Source organism: Bubalus bubalis, chromosome 1, assembly GCF_019923935.1.
Source record: "Bubalus bubalis isolate 160015118507 breed Murrah chromosome 1, NDDB_SH_1, whole genome shotgun sequence".
In the NCBI taxonomy this organism is placed as follows: Eukaryota; Metazoa; Chordata; class Mammalia; order Artiodactyla; family Bovidae; genus Bubalus; species Bubalus bubalis.
In genome coordinates this window covers 142479869-142492559 of record NC_059157.1, presented here as the reverse complement: position 1 = coordinate 142492559, position 12691 = coordinate 142479869, and the positions used below count along the sequence as shown (strand labels likewise).

The window sequence follows — 12691 nt, the reverse complement described above, 5'->3', positions numbered from 1 at the left end:
TAACTACAACCTTCAAAACCCAGGCTATGAAGAAATGTGGCTCTTCAGATATTGACCAAGGTTATTGGGTAGAAAGGATGTTAGCAGTGCCTGAGACAGTCTCCATCTACCACTAGTATGACAAACTGTAGTGGCTCTGAAACTCAAATCCCAGTTCTCTTCTTTACAACCTGTGTGTCTTGGGCAAATTCTTCCATCTCTCTGTGCCTCAGGTTCCTCATCTATATAATGGAGATCATAAGATTTAGGGTGGTTGTAATGATTAATGAAGTAATACATGCAAAACGCTTAGAACCAGATGCCTGGCCCATGTTAACCTCCCCATGTGTTAACCATTAAAAACAAAACTAGGTTAAGACCTGAAAAAAGTGAAGGATTAAGTTATGTGTTATTTGGCGAACAGAGTTCCAAAAAGAGATAGCAAGTGTAAAGACCCTGAGGCAGAAGTCTACCTGGCATATTCAAACAAACCACCAGAGAACCTTGTGCACTGGCTGGAGCAGAGAGGGGATATGGAAGGAGATGGTGCAGAGAGGTAATGGCAATGGGGGCCTCCCATGTAGCTCTACAGACTATTGTAAGGACTTTGAATGAGAAGTAAGCCACTGGAAAGCTTTCACCAGAGAGGGGCAATATCTGACCTACATTCTAAAATAACTACTCCAGGTAATTCCTTGGTGGTTCGGTGGTTAAGACTCTGTGCTTTCACTGCTGAGAGCCAGGGTTTGATCCCTGATGGGGGAAATAAGGTCCTGAAAACTGTGCAGCACAGCCAAAAAAAAGAAGACTGTTTCAGGTGGTGGGTTGCTGGAGGACAAGGACAAAAACAGGGGGCCATTCAGGAGGCTATTCCAATAATCCAATCAAGAGATGGATGCTGGCTTGCACCTGGAAAGGAAGCAGTAAAGTGGAGCGATGTGGTCAGATTACACAAATGGGTAAAAGTGTAGGGACAAAGATGTTCAAGGCAATGTTGTTTGTAAGTGAGATAAACTAGAGATAACCTGCTACTGCTGCTGCTAAGTCAATTCAGTCGTGTCCAACTCTGTGCGACCCCATAGAAGGCAGCCCATCAGCCTCCCCCGTCCCTGGGATTCTCCAGGCAAGAACACTGGAGTGGGTTGCCATTTCCTTCTCCAATGCATGAAAGTGAAAAGTGAAAGTGAAGTCGCTCAGTCGTGTCCGACTCTTCGCGACCCCATGGACCGCAGCCCAGCAGGCTCCTCTGTCCATGGGACTTTCCAGGCAAAAGATAACCTAAATGTCCATTAATAGAAGACAGGTTAAATAAAGTATGGTACATCTTTTTTTTTTAACTTAAAAACTTCTGTAGTGATGGAAAGAATGTATTATTTTAAAAATTGAAAGCCAAAGTGAATAATACTAATTTTTAATATTATTCAATTTCAGCATAGAAGAATATGTTGCAGTTTCAACAAAAGCATGTTTTTGGACTATTAAAACATCTTGTTTGGTAATTAAAAATACAAACCTAGAAGCATTGAAATTAGAGGTTCTTATTTTAAAAAAGAGAAAGAGCTAAACAGAAATATACAGGTGTACTCACTAAACTAGTATACCAGTAACTCATAGTTGGTCACTACAAGGTCTATGCTTCTATTCTTTTCCTTTTAAAAAATTTTGGTAGCGTGCATATTTTCTAGGAAATGAAGAAGCAAGATGCTAGGCAAGGGCTGGTTTTTACTGAAACTTTAAGATTGACTTTGCTATTACAAGCATCTAAGATCTGAATCACTGCAGATGGTGATTGCAGCCATGAAATTAAAACACGCTTACTCCTTGGAAGGAAAGTTATGACCAACCTAGATAGCATATTCAAAAGCAGAGACATTACTTTGCCAACAAAGGTCCGTCTAGTCAAGGCTATGGTTTTTCCAGTGGTCATGTATGGATGTGAGAGTTAGACTGTGAAGAAAGCTGAGCGCCGAAGAATTGATGCTTTTGAACTGTGGTGTTGGAGAAGACTCTTGAGAGTCCCTTGGACTACAAGGAGATCCAACCAGTCCATTCTAAAGGAGATCAGTCCTGGGTGTTCATTGGAAGGACTGATGCTAAAGCTGAAACTCCAGTACTCTGGCCACCTCATGCGAAGAGTTGACTCATTGGAAAAGACCCTGATGCTGGGAGGGATTGGGGGCAAGAGGAGAAGGGGATGACAGAGGATGAGATGGCTGGATGGCATCACCAACTTGATGGACGTAAGTTTGAGTGAACTCCAGGAGTTGGTGATGGACAGGGTGGCCTGGCGTGCTGTGATTCATGGGGTCGCAAAGAGTCGGACACGACTGAGCGACTGAACTGAACTGAACTGAAGATCTGAATAGATAAAAGATTTGTCTAAGGAGTGAAATAGTAAGTGGATACATGATTCTGAATCTACATATTGGCCAGGCATCCACTTGGTGGAGGCTCTAAACTGATCATTTATTAATCACTCACCATATGCCAGGAAGCACTGTGCTTTGTATTTTTATGACAATTTCTAATTTTATAGTAAGTAATCTAATTTTACAAAATGGCCAAAAGTCATTAGCTAACTAAATGGAAGCACTGAAATTCATAGATTTGTCTCATGCCAAATCCCACCCTCTTTCTCCTATCACACTGTTTTAAGTAGGGTTGGCTAGACTGATTTCTGAGGCTTTTCTTTGAAAAGAATAGTATAGTATATCCATTAGGATTGCATTCAATTGCTTGCAACAAACCAAGAGGGCTTTAAAAAAGTAAAGGGATTATTTTTCTCACGAAATAAGTCTGGCACTTGGCAGTCTGCAATAGGTGCAGCTCCTCCTTTTCCCTTATGTGTTGTCCTGTGGTCATAAGACAGTTGCTCACCTTCCAAGCTCACAGCAACCTCACAGCCAGAATAAAACAGAAGGACAAAAGTGGTGGTGTCCACTTCAGGAGAGCAAAATCCTCAGGAATCTCTAGATACCTTCCCTCTCCACCTCACTGATGGGAATCGAGTCATGTGGCTGCACTGCAAGGGCTTCTGGGAAGGTGAGCATTTCAGCTCGCACGTTGCCTTCTGGAATAAAACCTGAGTTCTCTTAGAAAGGAAAAAAGGGGGAATGGATATTGAGGAGGCAGTAAGCAGTGTCTGCCCCGTGAAAAATATCTGACAGATGTTGGGGGAGAAACAGCTGCCTCAGAAGTTCTGCCGGGTTGAGTGGATTCTAGGGGCCCTGGGCACCACTTTGCTGTATTTTGTCTCAAGGGAGGAAGGGAAATGTAGCCTTTGTCCTAAGCATCTCTGGGCTCAGCTTCCATTCTATTATTATGGAAGAAGGAGAGAATGGCTGTTAGGGAACAAGAAAGGGCTCTGCCCCAGCCTCTCCACTGGTTCCTGAAACCCAGTTTCCCTTGGAAAAGAGTCTGGTGTGCACAGCCATGTGCTCTGGAATCCGTTCTTGACAGGAGGGGATCTGAGGGCAGTTGTTGACACAGGCTTTGGAATGGGGAGACAGCAGTGGGCATCTGGGGAAACTTGAGGATGCTGAGAACATTTGAAAATAATTCAGCCTCTTGGATTAACCTGGAAAGTATCATTAGGGATGCAGGCTAGCTCCTGAGGGTCACCTCCTCCCAGCTGTGTCACTAGCAAGACATCTCACCATCCTAGACCTTGTTTTCGTCTCTTTTAAAGGGGAGTAATAACCCTATATCATGTCGTTTGAAGTGATGCATGTCCAGTTCCTGTTTTATACTATACACTCCATAGATGGAGGCTGTTACGTTTGATAGGAGCATGATCTGGGGCCCCCCCCACCCCTGCTCTAACTCAGTTCACATCCTCTTCTTCTCAGCTATCCTGACTAATTTGCTATTCCTCTATCAGAACATGCCCTTTCTGGACAGCTTTTGGTTTCTGAGTTTGCTCACATGGAATGTTGGCTGAAATACTTCAATTCTGATGAACCCTGTAGTCCTTCAGGACTCAGTACACCTCTCCCCTTCTCCAGAAGTTCATCTCTGACCTCCCCAGGTTGGGTCAAGCTGCTCCTCAGAGCCCCCAGGAGCCCACACTTAACTTCTGTCACAGTTCAGTTCTTACTGCACCTTTGGGCAGGCTGTTGCTAAGTTCCTTGTAAGACCAGTAAAGTCTTTCTGGGAGGTTAAGAAAGGCCCAGGCCACTCTGCTTTTTCAAGGCTCTTCAGGAAAAGCATGAGGAGAAAACTGTGGTTTTCTTTCTTTCTTCCTTTTTTGCTCTGCTGTGTGTGACACTAAATTCTCTCACCAGAGATCCAACCTGTGTTTCTCAGTGGAAGCACAGAATCCTAAGCACTGGATGGCCAGGGAATTCCTAGCCTGTATTTTAAAGGATAGGAATTTCATATAATATCCTATATATTATGATATTATATAATTTAATTATATTAAATTCCCATCCTGTTTAAAGGATTGGCAAGTCGTGGGTACTCAACAAATATTTTGTTGAATAAATATAACAAATTAGTAATGTTGACAGAGACAAAGGTAATGCAATAAAAATGTACTACTTGCAAATATGCAATTTGCAGTTTTATTTTAAAATGTGAATTCATAGGCGTTTGTTTACATGAAGTTCTGTCACCCTGTGCATACCCTCATCTGGAGGAAACTGACAGTGGCCGCGTGCCCACCCTGCTGAGGACATGGGAGCTCCTTGGGCAGGGGTAGGGGGATCTGAAGGCCCGGCACTCAAAAGGGGGGTCTCATCTTCCACCCTACACCCTTGGGGCGTCCCCTGTGCCAGCGCCGACCCCAGCCCCTCTCCCGCGGGTCGAGGTGGCTGGCCTCGCACGCCTCTCGCCGCCCCGCCCGCAGGCGGCGCTCTCCGGCCGGTCTCCCGCCGGGGTCGCGACGGGGCGTGCGCGCTCGAAGGGTGGCGTTCGCACTTCCTGGTAGCGGCGCGCGGAGCGGCCGCAGGGTTTTTGCAGGGTACAGCGGTCGGTGCTCGCCGAACCCACCTGTCCCTGGTCACCTGGGGCCGGGCGCGGCAGTTGTCCAGACGGCGACGTCGTCGCGGGTCTGGTCCGGCGCCAGCGCCTCGGACGTAGAGCGCGAGCCGGGAGTCGCCGCGCATCGGGTGAGTTGCGGGATTCGGCGCCCTGCGTCTTGCTGCAGCTTCCCCACCAGGGACTTCGGGGCGCCGGCGGTACCGCGTCGCTCCCGGCTTCCCCGGCGGCGCTCTGCGCTTCGGGGAGGGAGAGGAATTTCTTTCCCCGGGATTCAGAGGCTAGAATGTACTAGAGGTTGTCTAGTACTTGGAGTGGATGGGGGCCCTGGACTGAAAGCCGAGGACGCCCAAGCCTGACCCGTCCGGCTGAGGGGTGGTCATAGTCTTCGCGCCTGGGGTCGGCCCTGAGTTTGGGGCTCCGGGGCTGGGGTGCGGGCATGGAACCGGTGGTCTGGGTTGGTCGTATACTCACACCCAGACGCTCCGCACCCCCTTCGCCGAGGAGAAAGGTATTAAACATTATGAAACAGTTGATGTTTTAGCAATAGTGTGACTTTCCTCCCTGGCACACACAGGTGGGCCTATCGTCGCGGACGCACCTGCTCGTGTGTGCGTTGGGCGCGGACTTCGTTCGTTGGGCGCGGACTTCGTTCGTTGGGCGTCCAGTCTCCTGGCCCGCCGGCGTTGGGGACGGTACCCCGCGAGCCCCGAACACTGGGATTAAGCCCGAGGACTTTTCAAGCTGTTTGTTCCCAGAGACCGTGGTGTTCTGGTTTGGTTCATCCGTGACCGTCATGGATGGCTCAAAATTCTCTCAGTAACCCTCCGGAATTTGTAGTCTCAGTGAAGCTCCGTTTCTCACCTGGGCAGGTGGCTTCGGGAGGTGGCAGCAGGGCCCGCCCCCCCCCCTGCATTCCGGAGGCGGCCGGGGAGGAAGGTCCAGCCGGGAGGAGACACGCTGGGTTTACCCCATTGCTTTGCTTGTGCAAATGACTCAGGTAAGGGCGGGGTTGGGGGGAAGAGTGTTGCTCAAAACCCAGAGATAAACCCACAGAGACCAGAAATGCAAAGGACTTACGAATGAGTGTTTGGACCTCAGAATTGCTAATAGCTCAGTTCAAATCATTTCACATGTGCTTTTCAGATTATTCTTAAGCTTCTTCAATGACAAAACTACTAATTAACATATGCTCCCCCACCCCCCCAGCCTCTAAGATTGGGTTGTCTTTGTGGTATCTCTAGAATTGAATTATTGGGAGTTGCGGGTGAGGAGCAGCCTGCCAGCTGTGAGAATCACTGGGCCAGGGGAACCTGTGCTTTAAAAGCTGTTTAAGAGACAAGAGGGCAGTGAGAGGTGTAAACCTTGGTGGGTGCTTATTTGATGAAAAAAAGTTTAATTGTGCCAATAGGGGAAGTTAGTATGAAGAATATTAGCTTTGTTTAGTTGCTTTAGGTAATGGTATACCTATTACAGTTTTTAAAAAACCCTTGCTGTTAGAAATACATTCTAAATTTGAAATATAGGTTCAGGATTTGCTGCAGAATAATCCAGTTTGGGGGAGGGCTGCCAGTGGAGAAGTGAAGGGGAACAAGATGGAGACTGGACATGAATTGTTAATAGTTGAGCTGGATGAAGGGTGTTGGGGTGGGGACTGCCTTGTACTGCTGACTCTACTATTTTCTGGCATTTTCCTTGAAAAGGAACACCACCTGTGGAGCTTTTGTGTGTGTGTGTGTGTGTGTGTGGAAGATAGATTTGGAGGGTAACACTAGTGATTCTAGATTCAAAGCCTTCCACAGATGTTCACTGGTAACTTGGTGTAAAGGCTGTCTCTCCACTCAAGTCTTTTTCTTCCTCCGGGGGGTGCCGCTTTATTTTGCTGTGACGCATACCCTATTTGCTGAGTGTGACACAGCTGAGAGGATCAAGCTGATGCAGGTGGATGCTGGGTCAGCCTTTTTTTTATACAAAGGGTATTAGCAAGCCTTGGGGGTTGAGCTGTCTCCAAACCGACAGGTTGTGTAAAATGTGTTAGCAGTTTTTCTAAACTGCCCAAATCCTTTCCAAGTTATGCTCAACAACAGCAACAAAACAGAGCTCAGAGTAGTGAACAAACCCATACACACTTAGGGTTTGTGTACGCTTCTGGAAGCACTGGATACATCAATAGAAAGTCAACATTGTGAAAACAGAGTGAGTGGAGACCTGCCTATTACCTGAAAGAGATCCTATCTGTGTGCGTATCCTTTCTTCCTGTCGTCACTTTGTTTGCTTCAGGTATCATGAAGTGTAAATACTTAGCAAGGAACTGGTTCCTAAAATTTCCGCACTTTCTTTTCCAAGAAGCCTGTTTTCAAGAGGAGGGCCTTGGAAGTCATATCGATACATTCATCCAACTTGTTTTTTTACCCCCTCTGGATTTATCCTATAATTCCTACTCATTCTGTCATGCCTGATTAGTAATTTGGAAAAGTACAAGGGAGCTATTAAAGTTTAGTAGAGGGAGGAAAGGGAGACATAGTCCTCAAAGATAAACCCACATTTCTTAGTAGCTTCTGTGGAACTGATTTTAATGCCTCCTTTAAGAGAAAAAGGTCAAGTAAATTATATCTGTGATAGCTGAAACTTGAAGTGTTAGATGAATCCCTCAGCATAGGCCTTGCCCATATAGATTCACTAGGATGAAAGTTGTAAAGATGCTTTAAGTCAGGTTCTGTTGAGGAAATGCCAGAGCACCTCCCAGTTTCCTTGTAGTGCATGAGAAAACAAGAGGACAAGAAAAATCCCCTTACTATTGGAAAATGTCATAGTGAATTCATGATGGTTCTTAAGTGGAATTCCTTAGCTTGTGATTTAGTTTTATTTGTGTGAATAAAAGAACAATGCAACTGTTAAGTAGCTTTATTTTCTACCTCAGTTCTCTAAAACAAGAGCAGGGAGAGAGAAGAGAAACTCGCCACTCCCTGTGATCAGGGAGTGACCTAACTTTGCTCTCCTTGGTGAGAGGATGGTGGGTTTGGGTTCTGGAGAGCTGATTGCTAATAGCCATTTTAAGGAATTACCACAAATGTGATACCATCTTCTCCTTGCATAGTGTTATAAAAGGGTATATACACGCTGAAAAGCAAATTGCATACTACTTTATCGGACTAGAAATGAGAGAAAAGGGTGTTGGCAATCCAGTCAATAATCATCTTCTAATTTGTAAGCACTCTCCTCTCATCTCCATCACTTCATCCCATCCTGTGAGGAGGAGCAGCCATGCTGGAGGATTATTTTCATTTTTAACAGATGAGAACATTGAAAATCTAAAGAAGGGATAGCTTGCCAGGTGGCTTCTTTCGCGATATGGGGGAAGGAAATTTAATATTCGTTAAGAGCTCAAGTCATCTTCACACGTGTTTTTAATTCTCACAAAGCTCTTTAAATTGGATATTTTCAACCCATTTTGCAGATGAAATTGTAGCCAAGAGAGGTTAGTAGTTCACTTGAGGTCTGGCAGCTGAGAGCCAGGATTCAAACTTTGATCGGCTGGATCTTAGAGTTTACGCTATTTCCAGCCTCTGTGCTGGTCCAAAGGTTAGCAGACAGCAAAGCTTCCATCTCTAGAAGGTTGGTTGATTAGGCAAGCTGTCTTTTTCTTAGCTTTCTATTTTGCAGTGGTGCATAGCCCATTAGCAGTGTTGTGATAGTTCCAGGTGCGCAGCAAAGTGACTCAGCCTCACCGATACATATATCCATTCTCCGCTAAAGTCCCCTCCCAGCTAGTCTCAGGCAAGCTGGTTTTTTTGTGCCACACTGGTTAAAACTGGGGGCATGTGCCAATTGAAATGTTTTATCAGTCCAGCGCAGAGTTTGGGGGGAAAAAAAATGAAGCCGAGCTAACATTGACAATTGAGAGATTTCAAGTATTCTGCCCCAAAACTCCCGAAGGCAAGTAGTGGGGCAGCCTTCTGGAAAAGGTAGTGTACCCCAGTTGCCTCTGGTCTCCACCGCTCCTTACACTTGCCCCGTCCTTGAGGCAGGGGACCATCGCACTTGCCCCGCTGTTCTTACCGTAAGAGGTCTTCCTGTGTGTGCGTCTACTCCACTCAGAGTAACCAAAGGCAGCTTGAGGGCTCTTGCCGCAAGAAAAGGGAAAGAGCATATTCCTTGGAGAGAGTGAAGACTCTTGTGTTTAGGCTGCAGCAATTCAGTGACAGAAAATACAAGGGATGTCATCACTTTCCTCGCATCCTGTCTGCATTACTCATTTACACAGAATAGTCTACTACCCCTACAGTACAATAGCAATGGAGAACATGTGTGGGCAGGCTGCTGTGGAAAAAAGAAATACCTCCGAAACCCCAAACCACTGACTCTTTGTGGGTGGGAAGACGGGTCTTGGGCACCCTGAGGTGGGCCACGAAGAAGCCCTCCCTCTTTAAGCAGCCTGACTTTGGCATCCAGAGGGACTCTGAGCTTGTGTGCTGGCTCTTTGTGGCTGCTCTGAGGGGTGCCAGAAGGTACTCACCTCCCCATGCTGTGCCCACCCCTCTCCAGCTGGTGACAGATCTGACAGCTCCGCAGGCAGGAGGAACTGAGGCGCCCAAGGGTGGCCTCTAGGGTCAAGGGACAGATATTCTCCCCTCTGTCTACATTTGGAGTTTCATTTACATCTTTATTACCTTCCCCTGAACTTAGAGTTTATGGCTGTGGGAAGGTGTGGGTGTGGTGGGTGAGGAAGAAACGTGACTGTAAAGAGGAAATGCAGATGGAGCCTTGTGGAGTGGTTTTCAAGAAGGTGCAGATGATATTTGTTCTGAGACCTTTGTCACTCGAGCTGCCAGTCTAGGTGTGTGCATGCCCCAGTGTGGGAGGAAATACGGGACGAGGAGGGCGTGCTGCCTTGTGTGGTTGAAAGAAGTGGTTAGAGGCCAGTGGGTTGCTCGCATCCTTTCTGGAGAGCTCTGGGATTCAGGTGCGCGGGTGTGTTCTCAGGAAGGTGATTACCACTCCCTAGCCAAACCTGCAGCGGGCAGGAGGCAGGGAGAGGGTGTCGATGAGCAACCAGAGCAGAGGCGAGGTGAGGCGAGGCGCCCCTGAGTGTGTACTCTTGCCAGATCGCTGGTGTCTTTCTGCCTCTCCGACCACCTCCCTGTGTGACCTTGATCTGTGTGTGTTTCTTTTTTTAACCACTCTGCCCTTCAGCCTTCTTCTGTGTAAAATGTTAGTACTAATAATGACCACCTCATAGGGCTCCGAGGGTGAGGTTGACTGCTGTTGCCGTTGGAGCCCTGTCTTCTTTGCTTTTACCTTTATATGGGGGATTTTCCCCCAGAATTTTAGAAGGCAGGCCTCAGGGTAGAAACGAGTTCCAGCTCTGACCTCCCTGTTTCCAGAGGGAGCCTGGCCTGCCTTGTGGCCCTGGGAAACGTTCTCCATGACAGCTGTCAACAGGGCTTTGGTGGAGTGGAGCGGCAGCCTTGGAACTGACGGTGAGAACAGGGCCAGGACCCAGGGCTTTGGCCCTGTTGTTTGGGAATTAAATGCACTCCGATTCTGGAAAGGAGAGGAGTCCCCTGGCTTCCCCCTCACAGAGGAGGAGCAGGCGGGGCCGGGCTCATGGCCACCTGACTTCTGTCCAGTACCTCGTCTGTCAGCTGGGGAAGCACGCTCCTGAGAAGGTTTTTCGAGGAACTAACAGAAATGTTATGAAATCTTGATCCAGGCCCAATGAAGTACTGTGTCTGACTTGCCCTTTTGTGGTGAAATCAAAAGACCAAGCACCTCAGCAGATTTACTTTTAACCTGGAGAAATAATAGAGATGCTGTTAATCTGTATTTACAGAGCATTTTGTAGTTTTAAAAGGGCTAATTTGATCTTTGACCGATGGTATGGGGTTATTTGTTTGCATTTGTTTCTGTTACCTTTCGCTCTCAGGAGGCATACGTGAGGGAACTGAGGTTTAGGCCAGAGATGAGCCCAGAGATGGGAACAGAGGAGTGGGCTGAAGTTTTACTTTATCAGAGAAGGTAACAAATTCATGTTCTTTGTGCACTTAAGGAATCCTGGGGAATGACGACATCCTGGGGGCGGGAAGGGAGAGATGGTAGAACTGAAAAGTCTTCCCGGGGAGCTGAAAACATCCTTTGTGTCCAGGAAGATAGCCAGTCCCTTCAGAGTCCCCTGCAAGTGGAGGAGGCAGAGGTCTCCCTGTCGACAGCTCCTGCCCAGACCCATTCTCAGAAGTGCCAGCGGGCTCAGCAGGGAGGAGGAGCGGCTCTTTCCTCTCCTTCCCAGGTCTAGACCTTCATGAAACTGTGGCCTTTCTGCTCCTCTGCCCCCAGCCAGTTGTTCCAGGGGCTACTGAACAGCCTCCACCTCCACAGCCCTCCCACCCCAGCTGGTGGCCACAGAGCTGCTCCCTTCTCATGTTCTGGAGGGGGTTTCCCTCCCCAGCCCCTGCCATCTCCCCCCGCCTACCCCAGTTGGTATCCTTTCTTCCATTCAGCTTTATTCTGAAAAGTTGAAGGGAAAAAAATTCTCTGTGACCCACTATCCAAGGACCCAAAGACATCATTTTGATATATTTTCTTCCAGTTTTATTATGCCTTTGTTTGTTTGTTTTTCTTTTCTTTAAAAATTTATTTGACTGCCCTGGGTCTTAGTTGCAGCATGTGGGACCTAGTTCCCTGATCAGGGATCAAACCCTGGGCCCCCTTCATTGGGAGTGCAGAGTCCTAGCCACTGGACCACCAGGGAAGCCCCTTGCCTTTGTTTTTTAAAATAAATTTAATAAATTGTAACACTTTATAAACACTCATTTTATGTTAGCATTTTAAGAGCTGTCACACCAAGACTAATATTTATTACAGCATTCTTTCCATGTCTTTACTATTATCATTTATAATAACCACATGCTATTTTAGCCTTTTTTAGCCATTCTCTTAATATTAGAGAGCTAAGTGTTTGCTCATTTTTTAATGTTGTGAATCATTCTAAGTTGAATGTATGTAAACCTTTGATTCTGTGCTATAAGAAATAAATATAGTTGTTCTGCTTCCATGACTCCTGAGCTCCTGAGGAGAGAAGCATCTTTTGTTATTCTTAATAAGCCCCTTTCTGCCATACCTGAGTTTACTCTAATGAGCTGATTGCTCAGACTAGGGGTTGGTTTGGGGCCTAGTTGCTGGAGGAACCAAACACGTGATTACAGTGTTGGAATTTTCAGCCCCTACTTCCCCACCCCCAGAAGGGAAGAGGCGCTGGAGAATTGAATTCAGTCACCCATGGCCAGTGATTTAGTCAGTCGTGCCTGTGTAACAGAATCTCCATAAAAACCCTAAGCAAAGGGGTTTGGAGAACTTCTGAGTTGGCCAACCCATCAAGGTGTTGGGAGGATCATGTGTCCAGAGGGGGCAGGGAAGCTTTGTGCCCCTTCCCCATACCTTGCCCTGTGCATCTCTTCCCTTTGGCTGTTCCTGAGTTGTATCATTTATCAGATCAGATCAGTCACTCAGTTGTGTCCAACTCTTTGCGACCCCATGACTTGCAGCACGCCAGGCCTCCCTGTCCATCACCAACTCCCGGAGTTCACTCACACTCACGTCCATCGAGTCAGTGATGCCATCTAGCCATCTCATCCTCTGTCGTCCCCTTCTCCTCTTGCCCCCAGTCCCTCCCAGCCTCAGAGTCTTTTCCAATGAGTCAACTCTTCGCATGAGGTGGCCAAAGTACTGGAGTTTC

At 47.2% G+C, this 12691-nt stretch overlaps 1 protein-coding gene across 10 annotated transcripts in view; it reads left to right on the top strand.

Moving 5' to 3' along the window:
- The first annotated feature begins 511 nt into the window (after positions 1-511).
- Positions 512-12691, top strand: part of GPR160 (G protein-coupled receptor 160) — a 73004-nt gene continuing 60824 nt past the window's right edge. The window contains exons 1-2 of one of the 10 annotated variants that reach the window (XM_006057464.3): positions 4958-5090; positions 5832-5959. The gene's annotated coding sequence lies outside the window, so the exon portion shown is untranslated. Of the gene's footprint in view, positions 536-4947; positions 5471-5831; positions 5960-6014; positions 6328-6366; positions 7199-7234; positions 8575-8618; positions 8925-9375; positions 10440-12691 lie in introns of those variants that run through there. The other 9 variants (XM_025288384.3, XM_025288397.2, XM_006057463.3 and 6 more) reach the window with 9 other exon arrangements.